Consider the following 23215-nt stretch of genomic DNA (forward strand, 5'->3'; position numbering starts at 1 on the left):
CACATAAAGAGATAGCCTTTGCCATTTTTTGTCTATACCTTTACCCACAAAGAAGGTTGAGATGGTCATGTCAAATTATTGAAAATTTGATTCAAATTAACTGTGTATGTGTGTGTGTGGGAATTAAAAGTGGCACTAGTTAATGCACTGCAATGGAAATACACCTCTGTATAGTAAACGTAATTTAATTAGGATGAATGAAAGAATCATCTTTGTAATAGAATCTGTACAAAATCCATCCTCAAGTGACTTGATTTGGGTACAGATGTTAAAGTAGATATATAATAAATATCAGATATTCCGTAGTGCTCAACAAACAAACCAATACATCTCAATTTCATGATACTGTTTCAGTGAAACAACATAGCTATGCAGTTACAACATGAAGCACCGCTGAGACAAAATGGATATTGAATTAAAAACGATGCTAAAAGTTTTATAAGCACCTTAGTTTGCATTTGTACATGCATCCATCAAATCAGAACATAAGATTAAATAAAGAACACTTGGAGGTATCAGAAGAAAAAACTAAAATGTAAAAACAGATAAGCAACCAAACTCATAAGTACATGTTCAAAAGTCTAGTCTGGGGAAAGCATTAGAGTGGAGAGGTAGCCTATTAAAAAGAAGCTCAGTTTCAAATTTGAAGTTAATACCCATGCTGAACAGCTCCTGAGACAATAACTTAGCTCCATATGGAACACTCGCCACCACAATGTCATCGGCTGATTCACAGAATCGGCAATAGGGACCTCGTATTTTTCGACCACCAGATACCGGTCGCAAGATCACATTTGCACATTTACAACAAATGTGTATCTGAGACGAATCACTCAGGGTGAAGAGGCGCTCATACAAGTTGGCTGATGCACCATGAGCTATCAGGCAATCACGCTCCATCTCACCAAACTTGATACCTCCAAATCGCTTCCTGTCAGCAACAGGCTGTCTGGTCAGCGGGTGAACTGGGCCAGTGTTCCTGAACTTTACTTGGTCCTCTGACATGTGGTGCAGTCGCTGGTAGAATGTAGGGCCCATAAATATGAGCGAGCGGACCATCTCACCTGTCACCAGTCCTCCCATTGTATACTCGTTCTTTTCCCCATCTTGAAAATCCAGCTCTGTCATGTACGGAACATAAACCGGACTCAGTACAACGACAGAACATGGCAACTTAAAAGTGAAACTTTGGAAAGAAATTCCTAAAATTAAAGTGAGTCTGGAGCAAATGCAAAAAAAGGATCTACAACTAGGAAGACAATATTGGTAAATAAGAAACATCATTCATACAGTAATCAAGATCAAAAAATTGAAATACAAGTTCCTCCTCTAAAATAACATAAAATACAAGTAACCTAAACTGTATTTAAGGTAAGCTAAGTCATGATGAAACATTACCTGTGAAGCTGGTCTGTGATGGCTTCGACAGAGGAAGTGGAGAAAGGAGTAGCATTTCTCAGTGAACCAACACAAGCAATACCCTTTCCTAAACCAGCTTCTAGGAGTTGACCAGGAGTTTGTCGTGAGGGAAATGCATGCATGCGGATTTATGACAATATCCGGAACAATACCTTGTTTTGTGAAAGGAAAATTTTCCTGAGACTCCAGAAATCCTAAAACACCCTTCTGTCCGTGCATACTGGAGAACTTATCTCCAAGAACTGGACTTCTAACCTGCAAAAATTATTAAAAGCTTTTCTTATTGATCAAATACAACATAGCGGTAAAACAAATTGCATTTCAGTTGTGAAAAGATAAATAAAATTACCTGTCTTAACGAAACAACAGCAAAGTTCTTCCCCTCATCATTCGAGGACAGCACAACCTTTTGAACATGTCCCCTTTCAGTGTGTTTTAGCCTTGATGCTCTGTCTTTCCAAAATTAACAATGTCTTCAGGTTTCTTTCTCTTTTCTGAAGATTCCTTATTTTCAATTTCAGCTTTGTAACTCCTTATGTGCTCAGATCTGAACATACCACGCTGCAAAGAAGCGCAGTTCATCACCAAGGAATCTTCTTGATTATATCCAAGATGCACATTGACAGCCACAATTGCATTCTGCCCATTATAGAATTCAGATTTCGGAACAACTTTACTTTGACCTAGTAATCCAGGTTATCCAAGACAATCAGATGTTGTTGTCTGAAATAGTGGTCTCTGAGGATAAAATAATTGGTGGGACAAAGCATCGACTCTTAAATTTGGGTTTGTTGTAGAAAAGCCAATAGCCTGTGAAGAATGCTTCTGGGATTGGTACAAAACTCTCCTAGATAAGAACAACATATCAAGCTCACAGTGTGTGTACTTCACAGAAGATTTTCCCTCTTTTCCAAATAAATACTGAACACCCCAAGCAGTCTTGAAGTCCTCTTCTTCTTCAGCAATCACACCACTATGCAATAGGGACCGAAAAGATTTATGCTCTGACTTAGATCCTTTAATCTTGAGCAGATTACTAACCACTAAGAGTGGACGGAGAATCCTTCCTGCGTCAGATAATATGCGCATTTCTCGTTGATTTTGATCTCTTTTGATTTCCACCTAAATAGACATGGTTAACACTAGGGGTCAAAAGAAACAAAACCAACTAAGTGAAAAATTAATTGCAATTAATACAGTACATTTTATACCACAATATTTATTTAGTATTTCGAGCAATTGTTTCCCTTTCAGTTGTTCTCTATTTCTACAGAAGGTGTCTATCACAATCTTATCAAAACAATGAAGTTTCAAAACTAAAATGTTGGCTAGCTATTGACAAATGTGTAAATTGAAAGACAACTGAGAACATAGTGTGTGTGTGTGTGTGTGTGTGTGAGTGTGTGTGTGTGTGTGTGTGTGAACCAATTTTTGATGGAGGAGCGGGACACAGGAAGCAAAGTTCAAACAAACTATAATTATGCAAACCATTTAATTATATGTTAGACATAAACTAAGCTGCAAATTTATTATCGAATAAAGACTAAGTTTCCAGATGCTTAATACACGACTGTTATTTGTTAATTAGTGTATCATCTGCTCTGCAAGTTGGAATGATTTAGTTTAAGGTATTGAACCTCAAATTAATAGCATACAACGACAACCTTTTTCTACTATAGGGATTCTCTCCATGGCTGAAATGAAAGGCAAGTGCTATAAAATGTATAAAATAAGAATGAGAGAATAAAAGTGAACCTGATGAGGCAATTCATTTTTCCGTCTTCTATTTCGTAGCTCTGCCACAAACGGTGCGGAATCTGAACAAACTCCAACCCAGTCTCCATTTAGGAAGACTCTGTCTTTTTTTCCAAGAACAGTGGTAGTATCATCAACAAGTTCTTCCATCCCACAATCAAACAACATAGGAAGTATAGATTCAGTTATATTGGTACTCACTACTCCTGCGACAGCCAAATTCTTTACTAGTCCACAGTTTTCACCAACTGGGGTAGAGAGAAACAAACCTTACCCCAGTGAGAAGGATGCCTGCAACCACAAACTTCCATTAAAATGAATGAAAGCATTTAAATTTTTATAATAAACAAAGCAATAGTTCAAACATACAAAACAGCATATTTGAACTTTAAACTTAAAGAGAAATCAAGTATTCATTGTACCACAAACATCAATCCCTTCACTGGAGAACAAGTATACAGCTAAAGCACTAAGACAATGCCAGAAACCAAATCAATCCCTGTAAAGGTTGGGACTTATAACGTTATACTGATGCCAGTCATGACTAATGAAGAGATAACAGATTTCAACATGATTTCTTACCCAACCATTTTAATCAGAACTTACTAATTTATCAGATACATGCCCTCAATGAGGGCACTTTACAGAAGCTGATACTGAAAATGAAATGGAAGAGACCAAGATAGTCACACCAAAAAAACTCGGCATCTAGTCTACACAGGTGGCACTGTAAAGTATTGAATTGATAAACCATGAGTTTTAAAGACCATACAGACGGTAGACTGGTTTAACTTTGGTTTTCTTGATGATAGCAATATTCCAAGGGGACTTCACTTTACATGTTTAAGTTGTTTAGGATTATGAGTTATATTGAGTCCAAAAAAAAAGGATCATTGGTTATAAGATTTGGTATGATGCTGATATTTAACGTTCATTCAGTCAGCTAGGATAAAAAAAATCTATTGAGACACTTCACCCACCACAAAAACTGTAGAAAGACTAAACTAGGCAGTTAAAAGTAACTTACGAGTATCTAGCATCCCCAACCTTTCCCGTGTACTGAACTTGTTGCCTTGTTCTTCTTAATTCAGCCATGGTTTGCAATGGATTAGTTTGGCCAAGAGTTGCAACCACGCCAGAAATCCTTTCCATCCTTTTAAAAGGATGTGTCCATGCTCCAGTAGAGAACACTCTTTGGAGACCATTTGTAATAATGGAAGCATCAAGATAATGCTCAATTTGACAAACATCTCAATCTCCATAGAGGTCTCTTTGCAGAGCCTTCCCCATTCGCTTCCGAGCATGTGCAAAGTGCACTTTGATCTCGTGCTCGCGCAGCTCACCAGTCAACTCAAGCCTCTTATTTTGAAAGTCATCCCTGTTATCCGTTTTTTGGCGTCCAGTATAAGCCAGTAAGAGAACCTTCACCATGTATGCCAGGTACCGTGCCTTTCTTTTTAATCCCTTAATGTTCGGAAAGACATACAAGTTAAGGCACTCGTCAATAGATTCTGAGGGCTGATATTGAACACCCTTGACACGTTCCTCTAAGAAAAGAACAGCATTCTTTCCCCTACGAAATGTATCACATTTGTCGGCTTCACGAATGGATGCAAAGAGAATGTTATGAATTCTTCCATCTCCCTCTCCATAATCGATGAGATCAACAATCTCTTTATCTGAAGTGGCATAAAATAGTATCCATACCGGAATCTCAACAGACAAAAAAAACCGTGAGCAACTTCTCTTCATTTTTAATTCCTTCAATGCTGGAATTCTCCACCAATTTAACAACCATCCTATTTCTCTTCATCTGTCACTTGTATGCAACTGTCCAATACGGAATATTTGAAACCCAAAGCCTCTTCAGAAATATTTGCTCTTGTGCAATAAAAATCTGCAACAAAAGCAATTTACAAACAGGAGCAAAGAAAGACATTGTGAAGATATAATAATAATATAGACATACAAAAACAAAGCACAATAATATAAATACAACATTAATGCACTGAATTAAAATGTAGACTGGAGACGCATGTTTTTAATCCCTATAAAAATAGGATTTTGTAAGTTTAATCCGTGGATAAATTTTACTCAAATTTAGTCTGTATTTTGAAAACCTCATACAAAAAATGAGTACTTTTAGTTCCTAATGCAAAATAGGGACTAAAGTTTAACAAAATTTATGCAGGGAACGGCTGTGAATTGTATAGGACTAAAAATATATGCAACCATAAGATGTATAAAATATGTAGCAAACAAGACAGAAATTCATGTAAGTAAATAAAGAAATCATAATTATAGCTAACCTTCTCAGCACCCTTGATCAGAAAGTAGCCTCCATGGTCAAATTCACAATCACTTTTTTCAACATCACTCATCCAGCAGAGACCTGACTTGACCATAACAGGCAGTTGATGAAAGTTTTAATGTTTAGCCAGATCACTAGATACAAATTATAGCATATCATCAGTGACAAAAGAAGGAACAAGAAATTGTGTACCTTTGAATTAGGTTGATGAAGGATAAACGTAGACAACGCCGACAACTATGAGAGGGATAACTACCCTCATTCCGTCTAGCTCTAGGTTTTCACCATGACATTCAGAACAATTAACCGTCTAATGGGATGACGTTTAAATAGCTAAACGGCTGAGGGCAGGGACCTCTCATTGGGCTTATCTAAATGGTCCAACCCATCACGGTCCATTTAGTTACAAAAGCCCAATCACTCAAATTCATCATATAATTAGTGCTTAACACAATAGACCATAATTTATATTATGACACCGACTTATAATAATTGATTATTGTCAATCCATAATTGATTAATTAAATAATTAATCCAACAATCTCCCACTTGGATGACAATACTCAATTACTGAAAGAATAAAAAATTCACTTGTCATAAAGAATTTAAAATTTAAAATTACATGTATGGGCAAAACACTAATCATTCAAAAGAGAAGTAAGCTTTAATGCTGCAGAAATTGAATCCGATAGGGAAAACAAATCATACAGATCAAAGACTCACTTTTCTAACAAATGATGAATCTATAGTGACACGTTTGAATTAAAAAGAATATGTCACTAAATAGCCCAAGCATTTTAAAAAATGCTGTAACAAACTCCCACTAACCCAAAATAACATAGACTTAATCAAATCATTATGAGTTACAATACTCATATATATAAGTCTGTGGTTAGTGGTTCTGCCAATGAGTTTTCAATATTACAGAAGTCATATATCCACATAGGTACACGAATAGTAATTACTTATAGGGATAGCCTATTAAGAGAGTGTAATTACATATAGTCAAAATCAATAAATGTTCTACGACATTCAATTAATCCAAGTTTATAAAAAAAAACGTGACTATGAAAATCCATAAAAGCAAAATAGGAAATTCAATAATCCCCAAATTGGATTAACATAGACACTTAGTTTAAAGAAAAAAAATGTGGATTAATGTGGCCACTAGAATGTCAATAACAAAAGAACATTTATGATTATCTCAAATTATAAGTACCACAAAAACACAATATCATACTCGATAGGAGTATTGATATTATACATTGTACTTACTATTTATGACCTCATAAAATGTGGAATGTTGGTAAAACAGAAGCACAATGTATATTTGCATGCCAAGAAATTATTGTGCATATTCCAACAAAATTGACTTAAGCATCCAATTATGATGCTCATTGAGATCGATAGAATTTTAACATATATCTCAATATAATAGAATGAGACTAAAGTTTAAAGTCTCTTAAGCTATGCCATATTTTATAGTGTGCACAAGAGTATATGGCAACAACAACAATAATATTGTGTACACATTTCTCTTGATCTCACATATATATATATAAACAAGAGTGAGATTTCTCATTTGAGCTCATAAATATATAATATTGTGTACACACTCCCACTGATCCCACATATATATAAACAAGAGTAAGTGGAATTCTCATTAGTGATCACTGATACAAAATATTATAATAATGTAATATTCAACAGTGGGATACTCAATTACTAGTGCAAGATCATCAACATAAGTGGTTATATAATTTTAGCCAATAGAGTTTCATGAACTCAACCACATATTTTGCACATGAGCATAGCAGAATTATTAACACAAGTGGTAACTCAAGGATAATATAAAACCCCTTAAATACATATTTTATCAATGGCAGATATCATCAAGAATTGGGTTTCATAGTTAACCACATATTCTGCATTTACAATTAAGGAGAATGTAAATTTTCATTTAAGAATTTTATAACACAAGATCTCCTTTTCACAATTAAAATTCCACAGAATTTTATAAACATAGTAACCGTTATATGACAGAGTATGATGATTATATAAAAATTTATCATCATATGAGTGAGATGAGTCTCTAAAAATAGGATATAAGACTCTGTTCACAATTTTAATAACTCACTCAAAACTCAAACGCTACAATTATACTTACACAAATTTGAGAAACAATTAGGTTACAAGCAGCGGAAATACACAAGACTTATATTTTATTATTATTGAGGATATAAGAGAAAATAGTCATAAGCTTCCATAAATATTAAAGAATAGCAATAACATAATTAATATCCTCAATATAAGTCTCTATTTCATATCTAAAATATGAAAACAAATAAATATATTTGTTTATGAGATATAGTTAGTTGACATGTAGAATTTTTCTCACTTATGTTAAGTAATGTCATACCGATAGGGTATGTCCATCACGTTACAGAATACATAGCAATGATTCTCCCACTTGATAGAGAATAGACAATGATAGTTGAATTAAAAAGGTTTGAAAGATATTTTAAATAAAATATTCAACTATTTCTCTATCACAAAATGATATGTTAAGTAACGTCACACCGATAGGGTATGTCCGTCACTCACATAACAAAGGGATAGTAGCAATCCGATAAATTATATATATATATATATATATATATATATGAAGGTGAGAAAAACACAAGAAGGGGGGTTGAATTGTGTTTTAGAAAAATTCTTCGTTTCTCCTAAAAACTGAACACACTGATCAGAAGCTAAGTGAGACAGCTTCTGAAGTGATAATCAGAATCTAAATGCAGCGGAATAAAACAGAGAGAGAGAGAAGAAGAACGACACAAAGCAATTATACTGGTTCCTTCCACAATCCGGAAGTAGTCCAGTCCCCCTTGCACTTCCAAGGAGATTTCACTATGAGTAATATCTGATTACAAATGCTCAAGCACACAAGCAAGAGACTTCCAATGCTCAAGCACACAAGCAAGAGACTTCCTTTGCTCAAGAACACAATCAAGAGACTTCCTGCTCAAGCACAACTGCAAGAGACTTCTTAACTAAACAAAATTACACAGAAAATTGTTTAAGGTTGAACACTTGATATACAATCAGAGGTGCTCACAATACAAATCAGATACAGACTCAATGGACTTAAGAATTTCTAAGATATGACTTGAGACACAGAAATTCTAAGTGAATGCAGAACAATTTCAGCAGAGGTTTGGTACTTGTGAAAATCTTGTGAGTCTTTCGTTCAGCGTTCTTGCATTGCCAAATCTCTAGGTCTTCACTCCTTTATATAGAGGTGTGAAAGAGACGTTGTGAAATTGCCAGCGCACCAAAGAGTCGTTGTTGAAGCTTGATCTTTCACCAATGATATATTGCCTGATTTGGTTGTTGTCCTATGAAGAACAAATTTGAAATCCATTCCTTATCCAAAGGAACATCTATGCAGGCGAAACCGTATTCTGGAGCTGTTTTCTTGTCCTGTAGCGTGGACACAAAACAGAGTAGTGGAGAACGTGGTTGTACAATTCGTACAAAGTACAATGTCAACGCTTTCGCCCAAATTGCAAACACACGCCTTCAAACACCTTTGAAATGACCGTTGCAAACTCCACTAATCCTTTGTTTGTGTTTTCGAATCCAATAGACAGCTTTTGCATTGATAATTCTTCAATTCTTGATTCTTTGCAAATCCAGTTGATATTCAGCTTCTGGTGAAATGGCTTCTGATGAGGCAGCTTCTGATGATGCAGCTTCTGATGATATGACTTCTGCAGCTTCTGATGACGCAGCTTCTGATGATGTGGCTTCTGGACCTCTTGTCTTCAGAAGCACTATTCTTCAGGAGCAGCTTACTTCAGGAGCGCTATTTCTTCAGGAGCAGCTTGACTTCAGGAGCGCTTTTTCTCTTCAGTAGCAAGTTGCCTTCAGGAGCGTCCAAGCTTCAAATTTTTGTTGTTTCCATAGCTCTTTATTTGCTCATTCAGAACCAATGATGATGTAACTTTATAATTATGGTCCTGTACACTTGAACAAATATTAGCTAGTCCAATTTACAATTTTTAATACCTTGTTATCATCAAAACCCTTTAAGGTTCATTGTTAAACACATTTTGTTCCAACAATCTCCCCCTTTTTGATGATGACAAACAAAAGTATTTAAAATTGATCAATTGTTGTTAATCTAATTAACAAGTTGACTTTGGGGTTCTGAGGTTTGTAAGCTCAGAATCTGAGGTTTGTAAGCTCAAACTCCCCCTGAGTCTGATAGTCTTTAAGGTGAGGTTTGTAAGCTCCCCCTAAGTTCTATCCAGGTTAATTAAATTCATTTTTCGCGCAATAAAATTATCAGAGCTTAAAAACAAAATTGAATCATTGAAAGAATTAACTTATAGATAAGAAGAATGGTTCAATTAATTTTACTTGAATTTTGATACTCCTTCGTTCGTTCATAGCTTATACCAATAAGGTAAGAAAAAATGATAGAAGTTTTTCAAAAATTTCAAATGCCATTAATGGGGATCAGAGCCTTTAAATACTTGTCACATATACTCCCCCTTTTGTCATTATCAAAAAAAATTAAAATAAGCATAAAAGACAAAAAGATTTGAGAAAAACTCAAACAAAAGAGAGTATAAAAGAAAGTGAACTAAATAAGTCAGAGCAAAATATATGAACATGTATATCAATTGTCAGAAGCAGCTAAACAGTCAGAATCAGTAAGCATTCAGAAGCAAAGAGAATTAAAACAGAATGGTTTCAGAAGCAAGGACTAGGAATTTAAAACAAACAACAAACAAAAAGAAAAACACAAGGGTGTGCAACTAAGGGTTGGTTTGATGTTGTTTCTTCATCTCCTCCATTTCTTCAATCTTCTTCTGCAACAGTTCTTCAAGCTGTTGTTGCCTCTGGAGAAGAGCCTGTTCCCTTTCCTTAGCTTCTTGCTGCTGCTGTGCCATCTGTTTCTTCAGAAGCTTACACAACCTGGCTTCTCTGGTCAAGTAGTCCGTTTCTGAGAAGAAAGGCTGGTTTGCCAGGAGCAGTGTAGAACTTCTTACTCTGAGACTCTGATTCAGATGCTCCATTAACTTCCTGACAGAAGCTTCCTTGCTTCTGATGCACTTAGCCCTTATGCTTTCAATTAGCTCAGTTGCCCGGTTCTGAAGAGATGCCCAGGAGTCATCATATGCACTTGTGAGATCAATTGTCCTTCGTTGATCCACAAGATTATGCAACTGACTTAGGATTGAGAGAAGCTCAGAATTAATATATCTAGATTCCAGGATGTTTGAGGGTGGTTGTTCAAGGATTTCAAGATCAGAATCACTGATTTCCAAATCTTGAACAGGGTTAGGAACTGGAATGGTAAAGTGTGTTTGTGTGTTTGAAGATGAAGGCTGGTCAGAGGCAATGTGAGTGGTAGAAGTTGAGGCTTGAACATTGACTAGAGAGATGTCAACATCCATGGGAGTTGGTTCTGGGGAGTGTTCAGGTAAAGGTTGAAATTCAGTTTCAGTTGGTGGTTGTTGTGGTGAAGATGATGTTTGAGTGTTGAGTTGGGGGTCAATGGTAGCTGTTGGTGATTGTGGAGGTGTTGTGGGTTTATGTGGTTCAGGTGTTTGTTGATGGGGGTTTTCTGAAACAACATTTTCAGAAGCAGCTGCTTCTGGAGTTGCTTCAGAGGCCTTTTCTGAGGTAGACTCAACATTTTCTGGAGGAATCATGTTGAGAGGTTGAATGTTAAGAGGTTGAGGGTGAAGGCGAAAAATAGTATCAATGACTCTTTCTCTCTGCTCAGCCAGTTTAGCCAACTTCTCATTAATTATGTGACCAACTGGTTCATAAGTAGTTGACTGAGAGGGCTTATCGTTGGTTTTGGTTGATGTTGATTGGCTTTTTACTGGTTTTCGAAACAGTTGAGCTAAGGGTATATCATCATCAGAATCATCAGAGTCTGATAATGATTTGGATGCGGAATCTGATGATATATTAATTACCTTCTCTGGTTCAGGATCAGAATCCTCTTGAGCAACCTCACTGGTCATCTGCAACATTTTCTTGGCTTCTGAGACTACAGACTCTTGTAGCTCAGCAGCAATTTCCAAGACTTTTTCAGCTGCTGCCTTCTTCTCTTGTAACTCCTTTAACTCCAAATCAGAAGCATCTTGAGCTGTAGAGGTGATATGAGGAAAATCCTTGGTCCTCCTCAAGGCTGGCTTCCTCTTCCTCTTTGGTATAGCAGGTTGATCAAGAGAAATGCCAACATCCATGATCAACCTGGAATCCATGTCTTCAATGGCTTCTTCAATAGAAGGTACTGATGAACTACCAATTTTGAGCTTGTCAGTAGCAACTTTTGCCTTTTTAGCAGGTTGTTCAACCTCTAGATATTGCTCTGCAGTTATCTTCCTTTTTGACTTTCTGCCTCTGGCTCGTGGCAGAGCACCACCATACATTTCCTCTGGAATATCTTCCAATCTGATTCTCTCATTGGTTGCCTCAAAATGTTCCTTGATATAGTACATCTGCACTTCAATGGGATCCTTCTTGCAGATGGGTGGAAAGTCCTTCATAAGATCAGACTTAACAAATGATTCACTTAAATCAGTTTGAAGTTTGGTGACTTCACTGATTAGCTTCATATTCAAGAGAGTATGAGCATTAATGAATTTTCCAGTTTTTGTGTCAAGTAGCTGATCTGTGAAACCTTGAGATTGACTGAGACTGTCCAAGATACCTCCTTGATAGAATATCTCTGAGAGGAGTCTTCCATAAGGAACCAAGGGTTTATCCAGTAGCTGACTCTGTTTCAAACACTCTACCAAGTACTTGAACATGTATTTGGGCACATTCACCTTTTCCTTCTTGATGAAGTGCTGGAGAAGGACCTTCTGAGCTAGATTTGGTTTCACACAGTCACCACTTGGAAACAGGTTCTCATTCTGAATCTTCAGAAGCATCTTAGTTTCCATGCTCAATTCAGCATATTTCTTCTCCTTCTCAGAATTGTATATCACCAAGTTGGCTTGCTTTTTCCAAATGCGTTTTTCAGCAGCATCTGAAAGATCAATTCCAGAGTAGTATCCAGAGGCTGCAGCCTTGAGAACATACTCTATGTGCCATTGTGCAAGTCTTACTGGAATACCACAGATGCTGGACCTGATTTCATCTTCAACAAATGGCGCAAGACCCATTTCTTCTCTTGTTTTCCCTTCTAATTCAGGATACATTAGCACCATCTGACTTTCCTCAGCTAAGGATGCCGCTTTGTTGTAGAATTTTGCTCTTACCCAGAAGTGTCTAACCAGAGCTTCATATGTTGGTCCATTCAACATTTTGAAATAATCCATGAGTCCTTGCTCTTCATAGTAGCTTCTGATTGAACACCTATGAAAATTCAGAGAATCAAAGTCCACTGGATTCTCTATCTGAACCTGCAAATCCCATTCTTCCAATTTCATGCTTCTTCCTCTGTAGTCATATTCAGGGACCATTCGTGAAGTAGATACTGAATCTTCTCGTTGCGAGCTTGATGATGCCATTTGATGATTTACGAAGATTTGAAGAAGATGAAGATTTTAGGGTTCTAAGGTTGAGAGAATGCGCTTACTTCGCAAGAGGTTTGAGAGCAAATGTGTTTGTTGTGAGTGAGTAGTGTGTGAATTGACAAAGTGTTAAAAGTAAAACGATTGCAATTCAAAAGAGACAAACAAACATAACATTAATGACAAAATTGGGGGCGCGTGAAAAGTACTTTCAAAGCTTTTAAATCATCATTGCCCTTTTAGTTATACACCAACACATACAGGCCACGTAAGAAGTTCACAGAGTAACTACCAAGTTAGTGGGCCAGAAGTTACTTTTTAAAAGGTAACTTCCAACGTTTCCACTAATTCAACTATTCAGAAGCAACAAATCCAGCTTCTGGACTTCAGATGCTGACGTCATCATCAGAAGCGAGTTTTCCTCAGAACCTCAATAAAGAGCTTCTGATGGACTACCGCTTCTGAACTAACTTCAGAACCTAAAATCCTATTCAGGAGCAAGCAAGCATTTAATCAGATACAAAGTGCATGTTCAAATTTTTCTTTATAAAATCAAATCTTTCAACAGTTAAAGGCTTAGTAAATATATCAGCCCATTGATTTTCAGTATCAATGAATTGTATATCTAAAATTCCTTTTTTGAACATAATCTCTGATAAAATGGTGTTTGATTTCAATGTGCTTCGCTCTTGAATGCAAAATTGGATTTTTAGACAAACAAATAGCAGCAGTATTATCACAATAAATGGGAATACTGTTAGCAGTTATTTGATAATCTTCCAACTGATGTTTCATCCAAAGTAGTTGTGTACAACAACTTGCAGCTGAAATGTATTCTGCTTCTGCTGTAGACATAGCAATAGTTGTTTGTCTTTTGCTAGCCCAGGATATAAGATTATCACCCAGAAATTGACAATTGCCACTGGTTGACTTTCTTTCAATCCTATCACCAGCATAATCAGCATCACAGAATCCAATTAGCTTATAATCTAAGGATTTCCTATAAAGGAGTCCAAGATTGGTCGTTCCTTTCAAATACCTGAAGATTCTCTTGACAGCAGTCATATGAGATTCTCTAGGATCTGATTGGAATCTTGCACACAAGCATACACTGAATAAAATATCTGGCCTAGATGCAGTGAGGTATAACAAAGAACCAATCATACCTCTATACAGCTTCTGATCTACTTTAGCTCCTTCATCTTCTTTGCTTAAGGTGCACGTAGGGTGCATTGGAGTGTTCATCACTTTACAATCTTCAAGTTTGAACTTCTTCAGAAGCTCCTTTGTGTACTTTGATTGATGAACATAGACTCCATCTTTGCATTGATTGATTTGAATGCCCAGGAAGAACTTCAGCTCTCCCATCATGCTCATTTCAAATTCATCCTGCATTAACTCAGAAAATTCCTTGCAAAGAGATGCATTAGTAGAACCAAATATTATATCATCAACATATATTTGCACAACAAGAATATCTTTCTCAAGGGTCCTTCTGAAGAGTGTAGTATCAACCTGTCCTCTTTTAAAATCATTTTTGATTAAGAAATTACTTAGTCTATCATACCAAGCTCTGGGAGCTTGTTTCAAGCCATATAGTGATTTCTTCAGTTTAAAAACATGGTCAGGATATTTAATATCCTCAAATCCAGGAGGTTGCTTGACATACACTTCTTCTTCTATGACACCATTTAGAAATGCACTCTTGACATCCATTTGATATAATATTATGCCATGATTAACTGCATAGGAAAGAAGTAACCTGATTGCTTCCAATCTTGCAACTGGAGCAAACGTTTCAGTGTAATCAATGCCTTCTTGTTGACTATACCCTTGTGCAACAAGTCTGGCTTTGTTTCTTGTTACTTCACCTTGCTCATTCAGCTTGTTTCTGAATACCCATTTTGTTCCAATAATGTTCTTGTGCTGAGGTTTGGGTACCAGATCCCACACATCATTTCTTTGAAATTGATTCAACTCTTCTTGCATAGCTAGGATCCATCCATCATCTGAAAGTGCTTCATCAACTGTTGTAGGTTCAATCATTGAGATTAGTCCAATCATTGACTCTTCTTGTCTGAAATGTGATCTTGTTCTTCTTGGACTATCTTTGTTTCCAATGATTAGCTCTTCAGGATGTGAAGACTTGTGTTTGAATGTGTTTCTGGGAGGATCTGCTTGATGTGAGCCATCTTGTGCTTCATCAGAAGCAGCTTCATCTTGTGCTTCTGATGTGGGTTCAGCTTCTGAACTATCTTCAGATTCAGCTATCTGATCAGGTTCTAGAGTAGCTTCAGGAACCTGTATCTCTGCAGAACTTTCACCTTGCTTTGAAGTTTTATCTTCAAGCTCCTTGTCATCAAATTTAACGTGCATAGATTCTTCAACACAAAGTGTTTCTGAATTATACACTCTGTATGCCTTTGACCTTTCAGAGTAACCTAAAAAGATTCCTCTTTGGGCCTTGGCATCAAATTTCTTTAGGTAGAGCTTGTTGTTCAGAATGTAACATGTACATCCAAATTGATGAAAGTAAGAGATATTGGGTTTTCTTCCTTTAAAGAGTTCATATGCTGTCTTCTCCAAAATAGGTCTAATATAGATCCTGTTTTGAACATAGCATGCTGTATTCACTGCTTCTGCCCAAAAATGTTTTGGTAAATTGTTTTCATGAATCATGGTTCTGGCCATTTCTTGTAAGGTTCTATTCTTTCTCTCTACAACCCCATTTTGTTGTGGTGTTCTAGGAGAAGAGAACTCATGAAAAATTCCATGTTTTTCACAAAAAGCTTCAAATGGCTCATTTTCAAATTCTCCACCATGATCACTTCTGACTTTCAAAATTTTTGATTCTTTTTCAGATTGAATTTGAGTGCAGAAGCTACTGAATACATCACACGCAACATCTTTACTCTTTATGAATTTCACCCAAGTCCATCTGCTGTAATCATCAACAATGACTAATCCATATCTACTTCCATATAGGGATGCAGTACTCACTGGTCCAAATAAATCAATATGGAGTAATTCTAAAGGTCTTGAGGTTGAAACAATGTCTTTGGTTTTAAAAGATGATTTCACAATTTTCCCTCTCTGACATGCACCACAGAGTGCATCTGAATGATAGTCAATGTCTGGTAGCCCTTTCACAAGTTGTAACTTACTAAGCTTAGAGATTAACCTCCAGTTAGCATGTCCCAACCTTCTGTGCCACATCCATTTCTTATCATTCACTGATAGTAGGCACATCACCTTCTGATCAGCCAGTTCAGAAAAATTGATTTTATAGACATTGTCCACTCTCTTTCCTTTGAACACAATGGATTTGTCTTCCTTGTTGATTACTGTACAGTTGGGTTTTTCAAAAAGCACATCATAACCATTATCACAAAATTGACTAATGCTCAAAAGGTTATGTTCAAGACCATCTACCAACCATACATTATTAATTGAGGTAGAGGAGTTACCAATAGTTCCTGTACCTATGATCTTGCCTGACTGGTTGCCTCCAAATTTCACATTTCCTCCCTCTTTCATTGTTAGGCTGAGGAACATGGACTTGTCTCCTGTCATGTGTCTTGAGCAACCGCTGTCTAGGTACCATGATCTTTGCTTTGGCACTGCTCTTAGACATACCTGCATCATTGACATTTTTAGATTTAGGTACCCATTGTTCTATGGGTCCTGGAAGGTTAGTACTTAAGGCTTTACTCTTCACTTCTTGTACCTTGTGCTGTGAGTTGGGTTGCTTCTGATTAACCATTACCTTAGGTTTTGGTACTTCAGAAGCAGTAACTATCTTCTTCTGAAACTTAGACTTCAGAACCCCAGATTTTGGTTTCACCAGACTCTGAGGAATAGGTTCTGATCTTTTCAGGATCCTGACCTTTGAAGTCTTGGAATCAGATTTGATCATAGCCTTTGACTTAGAGTTCTTTGGCGTTGAAGTAATCTTAGCCTTAGGACTAGAAGCTTCAGGTTCTGATTGAACAACAGTTTCCAACTCAGCCCCTTCTGGTACAAAGAATGTTTTCAGACCTTCCTTGATGCATTCACAACAAGATTTTAGATTGGTTTTCTCAAGTTTCACTTCTGGAAAACCAATTCCTCTGCCATTGTTCTTGTAAATGCTATAAATCATAGAAGCTACTCTGCTTCTGTCAATGCCAGATATAATAAAATCTTCAAGAGCAATTTCATGGTTACTTAAAGGTTTTTCATTACACTTTTCTTGTAGCTTCTGACATAAGAACCTGAGCTGATCTTCATATGTTTTACACATGAAGTCAAAGCCCCTAAGTCCTTGTTCAGAAGCTTTCAGATCCAATAGAGTTGATTTTTGCTGTTGTACCAAATCAGCATATTTTTCTTTTAAATCCTTCAACTCATTGGTTCTTACTTCAAAATGTGTAAGAAGTTCTTTAAGTGACTCAACAAGTTCATCTCTGGGAATTTTGGAATATACCTCGTTTTCATCTTCTGAGTCTGAATCTGATCCAGCTTCTGAAGTTGCTGTTGCTACCAACCCAACAGCTACCTTTGCATCTTCATCAGCTTCCTCTTTATCAGATCCAGATTCACTACCCAAATCATCCCAGGTTGCCATTAAACTCTGTTTAATCTGCTTCTTGAGTTTGCTTGGTTTGAATGTAGACCTCTTTGACTTGTCCTTTGACTTTTCTCTTTGAAGATCAGGGCATTCAGCAATGAAGTGTCCAGGCTTCTTACAGTTGAAGCATCCCTTCTGATCTTCTTTCTTTGAGCTTCTGGAGTTACCCCTTCTGGAGAGAAACTTTCTGTTCTTCTTGGCCAAATATTGAAGTCTGTTTGAGAGCATGGCCATTTCAGCAGCATCTGGTTCAGAATCTGAACTTGACTGTTCTTCCTCTTCAGATTCAACTACTTTGAGAGCTTTTGATGACTTGCCTTTGGATGGAAGAGCTATTGATTTACTCTTCTTAGTAGACTCATGTTCATTAAGACTTAACTCATGAACTTTGAGAGAACTAACAAGATCTTCGACACTTAAAGTGTTTAAATCTTTAGCTTCCTCAATGGCAGTCACCTTTGGTCTCCATCTGGCAGGTAAGCTTCTGAGTATCTTGCTTACATGATCAGAAGCAACATAGCTCTTCTTTAGAATCTGTAGCCCAGAAACTAAGGTTTGAAACCTTGAGTACATTTCCTCAATAGTTTCATCATCCTTCATCTTGAATAACTCATACTGATGTACAAGCAGGAAAGCCTTTGCTTCTTTGACCTTCTTGCTCCCTTCATAATTTGAACAGAGAGAAGCAAACATAGCTTTAGCAGTGGATTTGTCACTCATCTTCATGTATTCTGCTTTGGGTATGGCAGTGACAAGAGCTCCTCTGATAATATGATGCTTCTTGTAAAGTTTCCTCAGTTCTGGAGTATGTTTCTTTCTATCCACGGCAGCTCCTTCTTCATCAAGGACTAAATCACCAACACCATCTTCCAGAATATCCCATAATTCTTCATCTAGGCTCATGATGTAACTGTAAAAGTTGGTCTTCCACCAAGAGAACTCTTCAGCATCTCCATTGAACTTTGGAACTTTTCCAATACTGGTTTTCTTACTATCACTATAATCATGTGAAACATTTTTATAGCTAGTGTCACTAGAACCAGAACCATTAGGAGGAGGAGTAGTCATGTTTTTCTCAGATCTTTGACTGTTGCACGGTTAAGTGTTACACAACAGACCAAGGCTCTAGATACCAATTGAAGGTGAGAAAAACACAAGAAGGGGGGTTGAATTGTGTTTTAGAAAAATTCTTCGTTTCTCCTAAAAACTGAACACACTGATCAGAAGCTAAGTGAGACAGCTTCTGAAGTGATAATCAGAATCTAAATGCAGCGGAATAAAACAGAGAGAGAGAGAAGAAGAACGACACAAAGCAATTATACTGGTTCCTTCCACAATCCGGAAGTAGTCCAGTCCCCCTTGCACTTCCAAGGAGATTTCACTATGAGTAATATCTGATTACAAATGCTCAAGCACACAAGCAAGAGACTTCCAATGCTCAAGCACACAAGCAAGAGACTTCCTTTGCTCAAGAACACAATCAAGAGACTTCCTGCTCAAGCACAACTGCAAGAGACTTCTTAACTAAACAAAATTACACAGAAAATTGTTTAAGGTTGAACACTTGATATACAATCAGAGGTGCTCACAATACAAATCAGATACAGACTCAATGGACTTAAGAATTTCTAAGATATGACTTGAGACACAGAAATTCTAAGTGAATGCAGAACAATTTCAGCAGAGGTTTGGTACTTGTGAAAATCTTGTGAGTCTTTCGTTCAGCGTTCTTGCATTGCCAAATCTCTAGGTCTTCACTCCTTTATATAGAGGTGTGAAAGAGACGTTGTGAAATTGCCAGCGCACCAAAGAGTCGTTGTTGAAGCTTGATCTTTCACCAATGATATATTGCCTGATTTGGTTGTTGTCCTATGAAGAACAAATTTGAAATCCATTCCTTATCCAAAGGAACATCTATGCAGGCGAAACCGTATTCTGGAGCTGTTTTCTTGTCCTGTAGCGTGGACACAAAACAGAGTAGTGGAGAACGTGGTTGTACAATTCGTACAAAGTACAATGTCAACGCTTTCGTCCAAATTGCAAACACACGCCTTCAAACACCTTTGAAATGACCGTTGCAAACTCCACTAATCCTTTGTTTGTGTTTTCGAATCCAATAGACAGCTTTTGCATTGATAATTCTTCAATTCTTGATTCTTTGCAAATCCAGTTGATATTCAGCTTCTGGTGAAATGGCTTCTGATGAGGCAGCTTCTGATGATGCAGCTTCTGATGATATGACTTCTGCAGCTTCTGATGACGCAGCTTCTGATGATGTGGCTTCTGGACCTCTTGTCTTCAGAAGCACTATTCTTCAGGAGCAGCTTACTTCAGGAGCGCTATTTCTTCAGGAGCAGCTTGACTTCAGGAGCGCTTTTTCTCTTCAGTAGCAAGTTGCCTTCAGGAGCGTCCAAGCTTCAAATTTTTGTTGTTTCCATAGCTCTTTATTTGCTCATTCAGAACCAATGATGATGTAACTTTATAATTATGGTCCTGTACACTTGAACAAATATTAGCTAGTCCAATTTACAATTTTTAATACCTTGTTATCATCAAAACCCTTTAAGGTTCATTGTTAAACACATTTTGTTCCAACAATATATATATATATATATATATATATATATATATATATATATATATATATATAACACATTTAGGTAGAAATTTAATTCAAAATGTAATAATATTGGATTGCAAAATTTATACAATTTTCTACATGTCTTTTAACAAAGTAACTTACTTATATTAATCTCATTCAAGGATCTTAACGATAATAAGTAAGAACTATATCATCACAATGTACCATTCTTATGTCTTACAAAATTTAAACATTGATTGAGTATTCTAATTATAATTGACATAAGTATAAACATTTTACGTACATTGAATAATAACAATTATATTAATAACAACACACCGATAGGGTATGACTGTTACCAATATAATGTTAATCTATTTAACAAAATTTGCATAATTGTACCCACGATAGGTGAGATTACAATTATACAAATAAATAATGTTTATGCTTAAGAGAATATGATACAATAATATCATGCATAAACAATTATACTTAAATTTACTCATCTTCGGTCATATTCAAAAGATAGAAAAATGCGCTTAACAATATTTTAAATCAGCACATCATAAATATGACTTTAGAATTTCTTTTATATGAAGTAGTATAATAATAAAAATTGTTATTTGGAATAGAAGTGTGTCAAATAGTTTTCTAATTTATCCAAAAAAGAACTCTTAGAATAAAATTTTTCAATACTCCCACTATAAATTAGAAAAAAACACAAATACAAAACGGAGCATTATAGTAAGAAAATAGTATATAACAACAGAGTTCTGTTTAGAATATTCTGAAAAAGGATTTCACTTCTATATAGGATATCATAATTGCACAACAAAAGAGAAGAACTAAATTTCTTCATATGTGCAATAATAAGCAATAAGTCACAAGAGGATAAAATAATTAAATAACAACTTACCTCGCAGAGTGTGACGTTCATCCTTATACTTAGAGCCACTGAATTTTGATGACTTAACGAGAATATCTTATAATATAGTCATCTCAAAATAATCATGAATAGAAAATAAGTCATTATAACTAAACATATATAAGACTCTAATTATAAATCAATATGATTTATATAAGAACTCAGATATAAGGACGATACATATTTTAAAAATTGCCTCAATTCTCAATAAGTTGTTTTGATAATAGTTAACAGATAAACAACAAAGAGGCGTACAAACTTTAATTCATAATTAGAATTTTAGCATAAAAAATGCAACAATGCATTATTCACTATATATAAAATATATATTTTAATATTATTATGATCCAAATATTTAATTACAGCAAGACACATAATTATGTTTGTCACAAAATTTAGAGTAATAAACTACGAGTCTAGATTAGAGAGTATAATAGAAAGCATAATGTATATTAAAAGAAATATGCCAATTTTAAATTCAATTAATATAAATGACATATATATACAACTCACTATACTCATTTTGAAAACAAAATATTATGAGGACCCATCAAAACAATTTGTGACAAGAATCAAAGACAAGTGTCTTAGTTTAAATATGTCGCCAAAAAATGATCAATTAGTAAATTTTGGATCTTTATGCTAAAACAATATGAATTAAAGAATATATTATATTCAATATATTTGGCATTAGAATTAATAAATTGAACCTTCTAGAAATTCACAATAGTAACATTTCAATTGATTAAATAGTTAGTGTTACTAATGTAAGAGTGAATTTTCAAAATAGTTTAGGCTCAAATATTGAGAATATATGATTTGAAGAGAAATTATTCTCAACGATCCTTTTAAAATTTGACAAAATTTTTGAAACCCATAAATCAAGATCAAGAATAGTATAATAGTATAATAGTCAAGTTATACTTGACAAGACAAATAATTTTGAGGGTATCAAAAAATCGCAAAATATATATATTAATGTAGAATATTTGATGCAAGAATATAAGTCTGAGTCTAAGAATTTTCACAATCATAACACTTTAAAACTAATTCACATAAGTGTTATTACCATAAAAGAATACTTTCTCATAGGATATTATAGACTCAAATCTAATGAATATAAGATTTAAAAGAGTATACGATTCTCATATTAATTTACATCAAATATTTAGAGATTTCATAAAGCAATTTAAATCCCAAATTTTAAGGGTAAAGAATAAATCAAATCTTGCAAATATTTTGGGTATAAAAGAAATTATATTTTTATTCCAAAATAATATAATATTTACAAGTTAATTAGGGGATAAATAATTCCTCATTGACACATCGACCAAGAGAACGAGAATTTTTTCAAAGTGTCGTAAAAGAGTAAGGAATCTTAGAGTAAATTTAGAAATATAGTTTGTCCCCAAATAATAATATATAAAATATCTTTAAGTATCAAAAAAAAAAATTGAAAAATTATGCCAATATGACCAGAATATAATACATAATAATATTTTTGGATAAAATAAAATTTTGGAATTTTTATAGCCGTACGTGGCCTGTTTTATTTATTTATGATAAAATGCCCCAAGTTTAAGCAAAAAATATTGGCCATAGTCATCAGAAAGTAAACGGGTTTAACCCGGTTGTTTGGTTACATGACCCGACGGGTTTCATTCAATATACGGCGGCGGCGGATAACCATTTTGCCTGGGTTGGGATCGTTATGCTTTCGAATGAAAGAAGCCCTTGATTAATTTCAGGAATCACCGATCAAAATAGAATTGACAGAGATCGAAGGGAATGGGGTTTTATGGCATAACAGAATTGTAGAACACCGGTTTTCATACTGATTGAATTAATTTGTTGTGGCAATCGATACAATAATCATGATAAATAAGCAAGCAAGCCTCACAAAAGGTCTAGAAATAGTGGCCATAGAAGTTTTAATCACCAAAGGGATCGCAAAAATAATAAAATAAGGCATATGCTTTTGCAATTCCCTTAACTTATTTATCTATTCAATAAAACAAAGTATGATTGCCATGTTACAGTACGATGGATAATTCAGTGCATCGATATTCAA

The 23215-nt window shown here is 35.4% G+C and overlaps 1 pseudogene across 1 annotated transcript in view; it reads right to left on the reverse strand.

Moving 5' to 3' along the window:
• Positions 1 to 306: 306 nt before the first annotated feature.
• The window catches only part of LOC146942957 (DNA-directed RNA polymerase D subunit 2b-like), a 35729-nt pseudogene continuing 12820 nt past the window's right edge, over positions 307 to 23215 (reverse strand). Inside the window, exons 3-8 of the transcript XR_015032913.1 lie at positions 5484 to 5584; positions 4202 to 5071; positions 3175 to 3465; positions 1769 to 2541; positions 1399 to 1674; positions 307 to 1121 (exon numbers count right to left, since the gene is read on the reverse strand). The product of XR_015032913.1 is annotated as a DNA-directed RNA polymerase D subunit 2b-like (transcript). The remainder of the gene's footprint in view (positions 1122 to 1398; positions 1675 to 1768; positions 2542 to 3174; positions 3466 to 4201; positions 5072 to 5483; positions 5585 to 23215) is intronic.

This window comes from Medicago sativa, chromosome 3, assembly GCF_051527215.1.
Source record: "Medicago sativa cultivar Bolivia chromosome 3, Bolivia_mono, whole genome shotgun sequence".
Classification (NCBI taxonomy): domain Eukaryota; kingdom Viridiplantae; phylum Streptophyta; class Magnoliopsida; order Fabales; family Fabaceae; genus Medicago; species Medicago sativa.